The sequence below is a fragment of the Mustela erminea genome, chromosome 1, assembly GCF_009829155.1.
Source record: "Mustela erminea isolate mMusErm1 chromosome 1, mMusErm1.Pri, whole genome shotgun sequence".
Lineage (NCBI taxonomy): Eukaryota > Metazoa > Chordata > Mammalia > Carnivora > Mustelidae > Mustela > Mustela erminea.
In genome coordinates, this window is record NC_045614.1 from 10,125,255 (window position 1) to 10,139,784 (window position 14,530).

Sequence of the window (14,530 nt, forward strand, 5' to 3'; positions counted from 1 at the left end):
CACCTACTCATCCTTTAGCACACCTCTCCCTGGCACCATCTATGTCAAGTTTTGGCTGGTTTAAGCTCTTTGAGAATTGGTTCTTTTCTCTGGAGCCCATTCCTCACTAGGTAGTTGCACTTCACTAGAATGTTGATTTGATCCACATCTGTCCCCTAACTAGGTTTTATTTGTTATGAGCCCAAAGACCAGGTTGGGGCTAGCTTCCCATTTTATCCCCAGCATCTAGCACAACACCTGGCACATGATAGGAGCTCACTGAACACTTCCTCATCCATTCAACAAATCTGCAGTGTCTCCCCACTCTATGACAAGCACTTTTCTAAGCCCTTGGTGCATATTCAATCGTCTAATCCTTTCAGTTGCCCAGTGTTGTAGGTACAGATAGGTGGCCTAGGGCTGCTGTAACAGACCCATAGCCACAAACAAAGTGGCTTAAAATAATATTAGTGTTCTTTCACAGTTCTGGAGGCAAGAAATCTGAAGTCACTATCGCTGGGCCAAAAGCAAGGTGTACCTGCAAAGCCACCTTCCTCTGTCTCTTCCAGCTTCTGGGGACTCCAAGCATTCCTTGGCTTGTAGCCACATCACTCCAGTGTCTGTCTCCATTGGAACATGGCCTTTATCCCTATGTCTGTCTCCCTTTCTCCTCCTTATAAGGACACTCGTCCCTGCCGGACAATTAAAATCAGACTCTGTGGGTGGGTGAAGGATCTCCAAAAGAAGTACAGCCTCAGCAGGAGCCTCTGGCTGGGGTCTGGCATCCAACACCCTGGGGGCCCCCAGTCTTTCTCAGGGCTGCCCCTAATTATTGCCCCTTTCCTCCTGTTCACCACCCCCCCACCCCACCTTCCTACTCCCTCCCTCTTCAGCCTCTGTGTTTCCTTCTGTTCTCCTTCCCAGGTTCCTCCAGCCTGCTCCTCCCCTGCTCTCACCACTTGCTTGCCCCAGACGCGGGGATGTGAGAAAGTTCCGGCAGAAATTGCAATCTCCTCTCCTCTCATGTGGCTCCTAGATAAGACAGTAAAAATCCGATTTTCAGCAATTTGCTTCATTTGTGAGCTCTCGCTCGTCTGCCTTTCTCCCCCTGACACCAGCTTAGCAAAATTGCCTGGGCGGAGTGGATATTTTTAACCACTTAGTAGTCAGGGGAGGATCCTAAAAAGTTTTGCAAGAAATTGGTCCTGGCCCCTGGTAGCCAGCTGCTGGCAGTGTGCTTTGGGGGTTAGAAGAGGAGCATTTCAGGAGGTGAGCTGGACAGGTTTAAGGGAACTAACTGGGAAGGAAGGGGCATGGGGAGGGCACAGAGTTACCAGCATCAGGCAGGGAGCAAGCTGCGGGAGAGGGTCTGCCAGACAGGAGCTGTGGTTGCAGAGGAGACCAGTCTGGGGACTGGGTTTCATGCCTGGCAACAAAAGACATAGCAAGGGAGCTTCCCCAGCAGTTTGGGAAGGGGCATCTTCTTCCCCAAACCCGAGGCGGAGGTGGTGGGGAAATAGCGAACATTTATTGGATGTCTTCTAGGTGCTAGACACATGCTCGTGGCTTTATGTGGATTTCCTCCTTGAATCCCCATAGCGGTTGATGAAGGAAGCATTTTTCTTCTGTGGGTATTAGTTAAGGCAAATGTGAGGCTGCTGTAGCGACACGGCCCCCACATGCAGGTCCCCCTCACCGCCCGTATGTTCACTAAGCAGTCTCCTCCACTACCTGAGTCTGACATCCAGAACTTTGCCATCTGATCTCGGGAACCGAAAGGATGCTGATGGGAGGGAAGTATTATGGCTTAAAGGACACAGGTCATTTCTGACTTGCATGGCGGCCATAGCTGCAAGGCTCGTGTTCTGTAATAGATCCAGTCTATTTTATCTGTCATAACAACCCAAACAGACTAAGCCACCTAGAGCTACAGGCTGTCTTCAAGGGTCTCACAGATGCCAGGTGGCTTAATCCACTTGGGCTGTTACAACAGATTACAATAGACTGGGTTGCTTATAAACAAAAGATATCTATTTCTTGGTTCTGGAATCTAAGTCCAAGATCAGGGAGCTGGCAGATTTGGTACTTGGTGAGGACCGACTTCCTGGTTCATGGATGGCTGTCTTCTCAGTGTGTCCTCACATGGAGGAAGGGGCAAGCGAGCTTTCTGGGGTCTCTTTTGCAGAGTAGTGAGGATGCCCATTTGCAGTGAGGACTCCATCCCCATGACTTAATCACCCCAAGAGGCCCCACCTCCACTAACCATCCTGTTGGGGATTTGGTTTCACCATCTAAATTTGGAGGAAAACACACATTCGGTCTATAGCAATGGGCTACCTAACCATTTTGTCCCTGCGTAACAAGGGCCACCAGCTTCCCAGCCTGTCCTGTGTGAATCCTCACCAGCTGCCCACCCACTAAGATAATGCCAGGTATTTTAAATTCTATTACCAAATTGGTAGTTACAATATCATTTTGCTGGAACAGAAATCCAACATTGCAGTGGCTCAAACAAGAGGCACATTTTTAAAGTTAAGTCATCTCTACACCCAACGTGGGGCTTGAACTCACGACCCCAAGATCAAGAGTTGCATGCTCTCTTGGTGGACCAAGATGCCTCCCCAGCATGGCCACTTTCCAGCCAATGGGAGGCGATAGGTCAGGGGAGGCTCCACTCCTCCCCTTCAAGGGCATCGCCCAGAAGGTGAAGGAGCACAGATCACTACTGTTCACCTGTTATTGGCTAGAACAAAGTCACATGTCATAGCTTCAAGGAAGGTCGGGAAATGAAGTCTTTTTCCTGGGTGGTCATGTGCCCAGCTTAAAAATGAAGGTGCCCTATCAATACAAAAAAGGAAAATTGAGGGAAGAACAGGGCGTGACCACCTAATGGGTATAGGGTTTCCACTGAGTGATGGAAAAGTTCTGGAACGAGGCAATGGTGCTGGTTGCACAACATTATGAATATACTTAATGCTACCAAGTTGTGCACTTGGAAATGGTTATAATGGTAAACTTCAGGACTGTATTTTATCACAGTAAAAAATAATTTATTTACAAAAAAAGACAAGAAAAGGGACATTGGGGGACAGTCCATGCCCCAAGCAGAAACCTGAGTGAAGAGAGAGAGCAAGCCATGCAGATTTTTCCTGGAGGGAGGAAAGGCATATTCAAAGGCCCTGTGGCTGGAACTTGACTGGTGTGTTGAGAAACATTGAGGAGGCCGGAGGGAGGTGAGAAAGGGCAACAGTGGTAAGAGATGAGGGCAGGGAGGTGACAGAGGCTTATAGGCTGTGGGGAAGAGCATAGATTTTTTTCTGAGAAGCTAATGGAGGTTCTGATCATGAAAGTGACCAGGTCCAATTTAGATTTTAAAGCAGTCACTCAAGCTGCTAAACCTCAGGGTGCTCTCAGTACCCTAAGAGGGCTGAAATTCAGGTGTGGCTGGGCCCAGGCTTCCTGGCATAGCTCAAGCCTCCCATCTCCTCACTCTCCTCCCTGGGGCCATTCCCCAAATAAATGACTTGCATTTGAATCCTTGCTTCTAGGTGAACCCACTGTCCCAGGTGGAACAATGCCCCCCTCCCCCAGATATTAGTTCTTGAGCTCTGGAACCTGTGAATGTGACTTTCTATGGCAAAGGAGATTTTGCAGAAGGGATTAAGTTAAGGCTCTTGAAATGCGAGATTATCCTGGATTATCTGAGAGGCCCCTAAATGCAATCACAAGTGTCCTTAAAAGGGGGAAGCAGAGGGAGGTTAGAAGAGGCTACAGTGCTGGCTTTGAAGATGGAGGAAGGGGCCACGAGCCAAGGAACACAGCAATGCAGTTCTAGCAGCTGGAAAAGTCGAGAAAACAGAGTCTCCCCTAAAGCCTCCCAAAGGAGCAGGGTCCTACTCACACTCTAATTTCAGTCCAGTGAAACTGATTTCAGACTTCTGACCTCCAGAACTGTAAGGGAATAAATGCTGTGTTAAGCCATCAAATTTGCCATAATTTGTTACAGCAGCCACAGAATACTAATACACTAGCTGAGATGCTGGGCCAGGCTTTGGTAACCCCAACATCTCAGTGACTTAAAGGTTTTATCTCTTGCTCATGCTACATGACCATTTGGGACCACATGGGGCCTCTGTGTGGGTCATCCTCATGCCAGGATATAGGCTGATGGGGCAGCAACTATCTGGAATGTTCTTAGTCACAGCAGCAGAGAGAGAGCAGAGGGTCCTGCATGAGCAATTAAGTGCCCCCAAACTGGCAGTGATGTCATTACTTCTGCTTGCAGCTGATTGGCCAAAACTCATCACATGGCTCCAGCCAATTCCAGGGGAACCAGGAAGTGCCACCCATCATGTGCCTGGCAGGTGGAGAACTGGGAATATTCAGGGAGAAACATTAGAGGCCCCCAGCGTTGGATATTACTGGAGTAACAGGATGCTAAGATGGACATTTTCATTTAGACCCAAAATAAGTAGGTATGACGACTAGTGAGAAGCATCAGGCCAAGATTTTTTTTTTCTTTCCTTTTCCTTTTCTTCTTAAGATTTTTATTTATTTACTTGACAGAGAGAGAGACAGTGAGAGGTAACAGAAGCAGAGGGAGTGGGAGAGGGAGAAGCAGGCTCCCCGCTGAGCAGGGAGCCTGACATGGGGCTCCATCCCAGGACCCTGGGATCATGACCTGAGCAGAAGACAGATGCATAATGACTGAGCCACCCCGATGCCCCTAAACCAAGATTTCTAAAGTTGATGGCTCCCAATAGGTTTTATGACTCTCGCTTGATCAGGGTCTAAAGGGCTTGAGGAAGGCAGGTTTGGAGAGGATTTTACAAGGAGGTTTTCTTCGGAGGAGGCTGTGCTGTGAGCTTTAGTCTCACCCCGTGAAGAGAAAAGGGACAGAGCAGAGTGCCTTCCTCACCTCAAGCCAAGGAAAGACAAAACATCAGCAGGATGTCCTGGAAAATCTGCTGTGGGTCCCCTGGACTTTGGGGACCTCATGGCCTCTGGAGGGCAGAAGAAAGGGGCTGGTGACTGCTCTGGTAGATCAAAAACAACAGGGTACATCCAGGAGGGCTTCCTGGAGGAGGTGCTGGGACTCCTGACTGTGAGCATATGATGGGTTTCAGTGGGGGAGAGAATCCGGCTGAGCAGAGAGCAGGTCTTAAGGGAGAGGCAGGGCCAGGTGGGAGGGTTCCTTAAAAACATTTACAAAAGGAAGGATGGGCGGTGAACACCAGGTAGGCCTGGGAAAGGCAGCATCTCCTGACCACAGAGTCAGTTCCACCAGGACCAGCTGCCCTCTGGTGTCCTGAGGCTGCCACAACAAAGGACCACAAACTTCAGCTAACACAGTAGGAATTTACTCTCCCTCAGTGCTGGGGGCCAGCATGTGAACTGCAGGTGTGGGCCCGTCCAGCACCCCTAAAGCAGAATCTTCCCTGGCTGCCTCCAGTTCCAGTGACCCCAGGCACGCCCTGGCTTGTGGCTGCACTGGGGTAATTTCTGTGTTTGCCCCTGTCTGCCCCACGGCTGCCTCTGTCCTCTCGTGTTCTGTCCCTTATAGAGACACACTCGTCACTTCCTCAGCTGATCCAGGATGATCTCATCCCAGGATTCTTAACTTAATCCTATCTGCAAAGACCCTTTTTCCAAATAGAAGTTCCAGGAGTGAAGATGTGGGACCTGTCCTTTTGGGGACCACCACTTGACCCCCCACACTCCCCGTTCCCTCCCTGAGCTCAGATCCTGAGTGTTGACTGGTCCTCAACCTTGGGCTTCTCCGTGTCCTTCTTTATAGAATCCAGTTTTAGCAAGAATCCTGCTAAGTCAGTGGAGCTAGAACCTTCCCTTCCTCCTGATGTTTGCTCCTAGTAATTTTCCATCCGCTGCCCCCGACCCTGCTCCTTGGCTGTAAATCAGAACTGAGCCCGGTTCTACACTGAGCTCTCTTTCCCCTACTGCAATAGTTTTTAAAAAACAAAATTTATCTTCATCGCTTTAACATTTGTCCAGCTCTGGTTTTCTTTAAGTGTGACAAGAAAGGTGTGGAAGGGAGGGAGGGAAGGATGGGCACCTGCACCACTCTGGGCCCCCAGAACCAGGCCCTGGGGAAGGCGGGGGTGGGGGGGGGGCGCAGGCATATTTAAGTCTAAACCACAATCTGAGCTCAGATCTGGACATTCTGGTCTTGATGCCTAAGCTGCCTTGTGACTTCAGGCGACCACAAGAGCATCTGTGATCTGAGATGCGTCGAACAGTCGGGAAGCTGAGAGTTTATCCAGCTGACACCCCTGCCCACCCCCCCTCCTCCCCAGTGAAAGCACATTAAGTTGCTGCAGGAAGCCAAACTAGAACTCCGTTTGATCCCACCCCTTGAGTAAGACCTGCTTCATGCTGGCTCATTTTCCTCAAAGTGTCCTCTTGACTCCAGGATCCTTCCAGAAGGTCTTTTGCTCTCCCCCCTCACACTGACCTCCCTCCAGCCTTCCCCTGGACCCTGGGTCTTCCTTCACACTGGGGCCCTACCTGCCCTCCATTCCATCTGACAAATATTTATTGAGCAACTGCTGGGTGCCGGGGGCAGAGCATGGGGTGGCACCGCGGAGTCACGAAGGAACAGCAGAGACAAGAGACCTTCCTGGTGGAGGAGACATTTGGGTGGGAGCCAGACAAGAGATAAGATAAGCGGAGTAAATATCTTTGGGGTATCCCAGGGCAGCAAATGCAGTGGGGAAAAAGAAAGTAGTAAAGGGGTTTGTGGTGTTGTAAATGAGGGAGGGGAGGCTGGAGAGAAGGGCTTCCTGGGGAAGGGACATGGGAGGGGGGACTTGGAGGAGGTGAGGGAGGAGACTTGCAGATTTCTGGGAGGAGATAGTCCAGGCCCAGGAAATAGCCTGTGCAAAGGCCCTGAGGCAGGAATGTGCCTGGTGAGGAGGCCCAGGTCACAGGAAGGAAGGAAGGAAGGGAAGAAAGTGGGGAGACAAGGGCAGAGGGGTGATGGAGGACTTGGGGTTTTGCTCTGAGTGAGGAGGTTGGCAGCTAGAATGCCCCCCCTCAAAGACGTCTACATCCTAATCCCCAGAACTTATGGCTATGTTCCCTCACATGGCAAAAAGGACTTTTCAGATGTAATTAGGTTGTAAGGATCTTCAGACGGGGGGGGGGGGGGGATAATCCTGATTATGATTATGGGGTGGGCCTCATCTAAGAATACAAATCCTTAAAGGCAACAGGGGGAAGGCAGAAAGGGGGTCAGAGAGATGCCACATGAGGACTCTCCCGGCGGGTTTCAAAGATGGTGGGAGAGGCCACAAGCCAATAAGTGCAGGCCACCATTTCAGCTGACATCCAGCAAGAAAATGGGGACCTCAGGGCTACAGGCCCAAGGAACTAAGTTCTTCCAGCCACTGAATGAGATGAGGGCTCCTTCCCTAGAGCTTGGCCATCAGCTGACATCTCAGCCCAGGGAGACCTAGAGCAGACTCTAGGTTCCAGAAGCTGAGATGATACAGGTGTGTGGTGGGAATTCCTGAGGGCAGCCCCAGGAAACCAATCTAAGGGGGGCTGAGTCGGCTGAGTTCTGACAGAAGAGGGGCAGCAACCCAGCTCAGGTGTTCACTGGCACCCCCGGGGGGCTGAGGGGGAACAGACCTCCAGGCGAGGCCGGGTTGCGGGGGGCCAGGGTAGAGGCGGCTGCAGGTCCAGGTCCAGGTGGGCGATGCTGGGCTGGACCGGGTGGGGCCGTGGAGGTGGGAGAAGTGAAGTCCAAGGTTTGGATGTGAGTGGACGAAAGGACATGGAGAGAGAGACAGGAATCAAGTCAAGGATGACAGGAGGCTCCGACCTGGGTACCTAGCGCCCCCGGTCCTCTCTAGCCCCCTACCCACCCCTTCAGGCGGTGGCACAGGCTGCCCTCTCCTCTGAGGCCCCGACTGCACCCTGTGGCCTCTCGCTCCTGGCATTAGGCCTCTCCATTCTCAAGACAGGAAGTCAGCTGCGGCTGGCGAGGGGCCGAGGCTGCCAGGGCCCTGACCCCGCGACAGGACTGGGAAGCTGCCTCCTCCCTCCCATCTGAGCCCAGCCAGACCAGCTCCCATTTCTCCCCTGGTCTGCGCATCTCTCTCTCTCTGGAGTTTTCATCGTCCTTATGGTAACCGAATTATCCCATCTCTGCCTCTTGCCAGGGGCTGCCCACTATGGCGTGGGCGAGGACCGCCCGCGTCCCAGCTCAAGCTATTAAACCATCAATCACCTGTCACTGCCAACTCCCCTGCCCCTGGGACCCTCTGCTGGCTGGGCTGTGAGCCCCGGGACCAGAGGCAACTCAGACACAGACCTGGAGGCCTCCAGACCCTGAAAGGTGGAGCCTCTGAAGAAAGTCACAGGTCTTGCTCACCTAGATCCAGGGAAAGCCGTCCTGGGTTCAGATCCACCAGCTGCCTCTTGCCAACGTGGGCAAACCACTTCATCTCTCTGTGGCTCAGTTTCCCCACCCGGAAAATAGAGATAATAACCTTTTTTAAAAAGTTTTTTTTTTTAAAGATTTTATTTATTTATTTGACAGGCAGATCACAAGTAGGCAGAGAGGCAGGCAGAGAGAGAGGAGGAAGCAGGCTCCCTGTTTAGCAAAGAGCCCAATGCCAGGCTCGATCCCCGGACCCCGAGAACATGACCTGAGCCGAAGGCAGAGGTTTAACCCACTGAGCCACTCAAGCGCCCCTTTTTTTGTTGTTGTTTTTGTTTTTTAAGTATTCTCTCCACCCAACCCGGGGCTTGAACTACAATACCGAGATCGAGAGTCCCTCGCTCCACCAACTGAGCCAGCCATGCACAAGAGGTAATAATATTTTTGTTGTCATTTTTGTTGTTATTTTTGTTGTCACTGCTGTTTACTGTGAGGATTACATGAGTGAGTATGATGGTAGTATCTGGCACCTAAGAAGTCCTTTCTAGGATTTGTTGCTATGATCGCTGTCCTGCTCCTAGCATTCACTGGGCATCTTCAACTGCTGATAGACATCTAAGACTTGGGACGCCTGGGTGGCTCAGTGGGTTAGGTGCCTGCCTTTGACTCACATCATGATCCCAGGGTTCCAGGATCAGATTGGGCTCCTTGCTCAGCGGGCAGCCTGCTTCTCCCTCTGCCTGCCACTCCCCCTGCTTGTGCTCCGTCTCTCTCTGATAAAATCTTAAAAAGAAAAGACATCCAAGACTTTGGGCTGGGTGAGGGGCACATTTACGGGGATTGTGCCTGTGCCATCTTCCAGCTGGTGCCTCATCCAAGTCAGAATTGAACATTTTTTAAAAAGCCTCTCGGAGAACCTTAATGACTACTGAGCGCCCCACATTTAGTGTTACTCATTTCGGATAAGAAAGCTCAATGCTTTGCACTGGCTGTTCCCTCTGCCTGGAATTCTCCTGCACCACGGTGCCATGTGACTCCTCTTTACCTACTTCAGAGCTTGGTTCACAATTCCCTTCCTCAGTGAGGTCACCCAGTTTAACTGGCTCGAGGTGTCCTTGCCGGCCTCCGCCACCCAGATTTTTGCTTGCACAGTGCGCATGTGCGGCCACCCAAGGCCCAGTAGGCGGTGCTTGCTGGGTCTGTCCTTCCACCCCACTGGAGTGTCAGTCCTAGGGCAGGGGTGTATTCCTCCACCACCATGCACAGCTGCTGGTGGAAAGTAAACGCTTGGTAAATATCTGTTGACTAAATGAATGCATTCCGAGGCTATTCTCCTCTGGGCCTGTCAGCAATTCTGGGCGTCTTGGGGGTTCAGGAGGTGTGATCAGTGCTGTGCAGGGCCCCAGCTGGTCTTCCCTCATCTTTATATGATCTATTTTTCTTTCTTCCTTTGCTTCATTCCTTCCTCCCTCCCTCCCTCCTTTTTTTTTTTTTTTTCCCGAGGTGAATCTCACCTAACATAAAATCGACCATGTTAAAGTATACACTTCAATGACATTTAGTACCTTCACAGTGTTGTGCGGCCACCAACTCTACCTGGTTCCAGAACATTCCCATCACCCCAAAAAGAAACCTGTACCCATTAAGTCACTCCGCAGTTTTCCCTGTCCCCCCAGCCTCTGGGACCACCAGTCTGCTTTCTGTGTCTATGAATTTACTTATTCTGGACATTTCACGTCAAAAGCATCATGTGTGATCTTTTCTGTCTGGCTTCTTTGAGCACGACGTTTTCAAGTTTCGTGCACACTGGAGCATATGCCAGTATCAGAGTACTCCTTTTTAGGGCTTAATAGTATTCCAATGTACAGATGGACCACATTTGCTCATCCATTATCTGCTGATGGACATCTGGGTTGTTCCCACCTTTTCTGTGGATCCTTAAAAGTCACCTTTTCCTCTGGGCCGGTGAAGGGTGTGGTGAGGGGGAACAGAGGAAGGACATCAGCCCTTGCTCTGGCTTCTGTCCGGCACTCTTGTGCAGTGAGCACCCTGCACAGCTGTTTATGGTAGACCTGCTGGTGCCCATCCTTCCCAACCAGCTCAAAGATCAAGAAGCCAGGAGCTGCACCTCCTTACCTAGGCTTTCAGACTGCCAATCCCCAACCTCAATGGTCTACTTACCCCTGTGGAAGATCTGCCTGGGAACTGGGCCACTCTGGCTGGGACTCCAAGCCCCCTCCTTCCTCTTGCCCCTGGCGGGGCCTCCCTTGCCTCTCCAGACTCTGGGGACTCTCATGCTCCAGAGCCCCTCCCCCTGTCCCTCCTCTGCAGGGTCTCCACTCAGCCTGGAGTCCCACACCCGCAGACTTCTCCCAACCTTCTCTCTGTGTCTCCAGCACCGTGGCTATTTTTATTTTCCTTTCTTATTAAATTTCCAACTTCTGCAAACACCATGGCCCCTGCCTGGCCGCCGCCCCCCCCCCCTTTCCCTTGGAGCGGATTTGATTCACTTGCGTTTTATTAACAGATTAAAAAAAAAAAAAGCACGCAGCTGCCACCACACTGTGCCTTCTCTGCTTTCTTGGAGGTTTAGAGAAGCTAGAGGGAGGAAAAGCGGGCTGCAGGGTCCCTCTGGGAGTTTAAATCCACCCTCCTCCCGGCACCCCAGCATATGTAGACCTTTCCATCTCAGCCTGAAGGATGGGGGGTGTGGGGGAGGGGCTGGGCACTGAGGCTGGGCCTTTCCTGAGTTGGAGGGATAATCTGAGGGGTCTCAGGCCCATGCGATTCCCCCAGCCAGCACCACAAGGTTGAATCGGAAATCTAAAAAAAAAAAAAAAAAAAAAAAAAATCCTATGGAGGCCCCGCCCCCACAGACAGTGGGTGGGGACCGGGCCGCCGCCCAGGTGGGCTTGCGAAATCCGGGGCTTAGATTTGGAAGCTTCTACACCAGAGCTGGGATTGCCTTCCCCCATTATCTTTTCGGAAAGGTGGCGGGGAGTGGGGAGCAGACACAGAAGGTTCCAGACTCCCTGACACCACCTACCCTGGCAGAGCTCCCTCAGCTTTTCCTCCCCAGGAGATTCTGATCCCAGTCTCCTCCTCCCCACCCCCTGCCTCCCAGAGCTGAGAGCCCGAATTGCTTCTTCATGCCCCCGGGGTGTTTTCCCCCCCAAAATTCTTTGTGGCAGTCACTATGGCAACCAAGAACCCAGCTGCACTTGATTTCCTCAGGATACAGGATGGGGGGTGGGGAAGTAGATAGGTGGGTTCAACTGGGACTTTCCCATCCTCTTCTTTCCCCTTAGATGGTGGGTTCAACTGGGACTTTCCTACCTCTTCTTCTCCCTTCTCCTGACCCTCCTCCTCTACAGGGTCTGGTCCAGCCTTGATCCACAGAGATTAGGCTGCCTGTCCAGCTGCCCTTCTTGGCTTGATGGGCTGCAGCTCCCCACTGGGCCCCTCATCCATTTGAGAGTGCTAAGGTTAAATGATGCCCTGGATCCCAGTGGAATTTCTTTCCCCTTCTTTTTTCTCTTCCCTCTTCCTCTCCAATCCCATAATCAGGATAAGCTGGAATGGTTGGGCAGGTTGGACACTGCACAAGGGGGCACAGAGTGAGCTCAAGCCATGCTGTGAGTACCCCTTTCTCCTTTGCTCAGGGGTACCCTACAGACTAACCTCTGTCCTGCGGTAGCTGACACCGACTCTTGGTTCACTCTAAAGAGAGCCAACTATTTCGGTAACAAATTTCAGTTCCAGTCACACCCCAGAGTAGAGGAAGAAGGCAAGCCATGTCAGAAATTTAAGGGTTTTGAACAGTATAAGCTACAGGTCTGTTGAGACCTGAAGAGAGCAAACCTGGGCAAGAGAAATCCTAGAGGGGCTACAGCTGGAGTCAAGAACCCTAGAATGCCTTGGGATTAACCAGAGAGGGATAGGGAGTGATTATCCAAATTTGCAAATAAGTCACAGAGCTGGTGTAGAATGACTGCCACAAGGATCCAGCTCGATGTCCTCACTGTCTACACTCTGTACACACTGAGTAGCTCCTGCCATCAGGAGGTGGGGCCTATTTCTGTACCCCTCAAATCTGGGCTAGTTTTGTGATTTATCTGCTTTGGTCCATCCAATGCAACAGAAGTGCCCAGGCGCTTCTGAATCTGGGGCTCAGGAGATGCTGCTCGGTTCTGCTCGCCGAAAATCCTGCCTCTGTCACCAGATGCAAGCCCAGGCTAGCTGGTGGAAGGGTGAGGGACATCAAGGAGCTAGCCCTGTCCTCCCAGCTGAAGCCATCCTAGACCAACATACGGCCAGCGGAGCCCCAAACTTGTGACAGAGTCCTTCCCAGACCCATAGCTGACCAAAGATTCGTGGACGAGTCCAGCCAAGACCAGAAATGTTCCGCTGATCTGTAGACAGTGGAGCTGTCATTAAGGCTGACTGGCTAAGCCACGGGACCTGGGGTTGTTTGTTACGCGGTGTAAAGAGTAATAGGTAACCGACACAGAGCCTGACAGACGCACGGGTGCGTTAGGCATAACTTGCCCTTCCTCACAGAACTGGACTCAGATCTTCCAGCCCTGGATTTGGTTACTATCTCCTTCCTTCCGTTTCTGATCTCTGGCCACACCCCTCCACTTTCCCCCTCTCACTTCCTTTAGCCACATCAGATGAGCCTCACACCCTCCAAGCTTGGACCCACTCACAGGTCAGGTCTCTGTGCCTGCTGTGAAGCGCCCCACCCCCCACCCCGGAACTTCCTCCCCTAGATCTTCACGTGGGTCCCTCCTTCACCTCCTATGTCCCAGCTCACATATCCCTTCCTTTAAGAGGCCACTCCTACCTCAAGACAGGCATCCCGCCCTCTGGCGCCTCATAACTCCTTCCTCTAATTTTTGTGGTTGTTATGGCATTTACCACTACCTGAAACAGTCTCCTTCCCTTCCTTGTCTCACTTCCCCAGACCCCTCCCCCTGCTTCCCAGGGTCACCTCCCAAATAAACTACACCTGCTCTCAAACCCTTGTCTCGGGTCCTCTTCTGGAGGGAACCCAACACAAGACAGCTAGGGAAGATTCTAGATTTGGGACAAGGACACTCGGTGGTGCTGGGTCCTTCTGCTGCTCCCGCGAGGAGCCCCTCGTGTCCAGCTGTGCCACATTTAGGGATGTTAAGGTTGCCCCGGGGCTTCAGATGGGGGCACCAAAATACCCCTCCTCTGCCTTTTCCCCAGTGATTTCACCATCCATGGATAAGCGTGTCCCAGATCCATGATTTCATTACTGGTTGCAAAATAGCACTATTCCCAGTCTGTCGGGGCGTTTTCTCATTTACACACCTGTCTCCTCCACCAGGCTGGGAACCTCCTGATGCTAGTGATAGAGCTACTTCAGTAACGGGGAAACGTTTGCTGAAAGTACTTGAATTCTGGAGATGGAAACCATTGGGGAAAAAAAAATCAAACAAACAGGTATTTGTCTTCCAGGGAAAAGAAACCTGGCACCACTCCTCTTGCTTCTGGGATCAAAGACGGTCTGGCTCCAGCCTCCTCTGGACCCCAGGCTTGGCCTCCCCCCACCTCCATCCCTCCCATCATCTGATGGATTCCGGAACCGCTGGGAGCTTAGGGAAGAAGAAAGATCATCTGTCTAAAGGCATCAACATCGCTTGCCTTTAAATTTTTTTTTTTATTTTAAACCTTCCCACAATTCAAATGTTTCTCTTATTATCTTCTGCCGAGGGAAAAAATTAATAACACGGCGCAATATAAAACACTAAATTAAAGGCATTTTGGAACCAGCAATTATTTCATAAGCTTCTCTTTTATTGCCGCGCTAATGTGCCTAATTGCTGTCTTAATGAGGACATTAATTTCTAGCTAATGTGATGTTATTATAGAAATTGCAGTCAATCTCTTAAAAAGGGGAAAGTGCTAGAAAGCTGTCCCACGAGGCAGGGGTTCTGGTCACCCTGGGGCTGAGGGGCAAATGAGAGGGGAGGGAATGGCGCAGGAGCCCAGGCTGGGACAGGAGCAGTGAGGGGCCAGGAAAGGGGGAAGGCAGGGGGAGTCTTGCAGGTAGTGGGCAGCCTGGGGAGGCTCCGGTCAGAGAACCAGCTGTTCTAGGGACCTAGGAGGTGGGGCCCG

General features: G+C 51.6%; 1 long non-coding RNA gene across 1 annotated transcript; it reads left to right on the forward strand.

Moving 5' to 3' along the window:
• Positions 1-11,629: 11,629 nt before the first annotated feature.
• On the forward strand, positions 11,630-14,180 carry LOC116600320. The gene is made up of 3 exons (XR_004289589.1): positions 11,630-11,648; positions 11,951-12,018; positions 13,871-14,180. It is a non-coding gene; the product is annotated as an uncharacterized LOC116600320 (long non-coding RNA).
• The last annotated feature ends 350 nt before the right edge of the window (positions 14,181-14,530 follow it).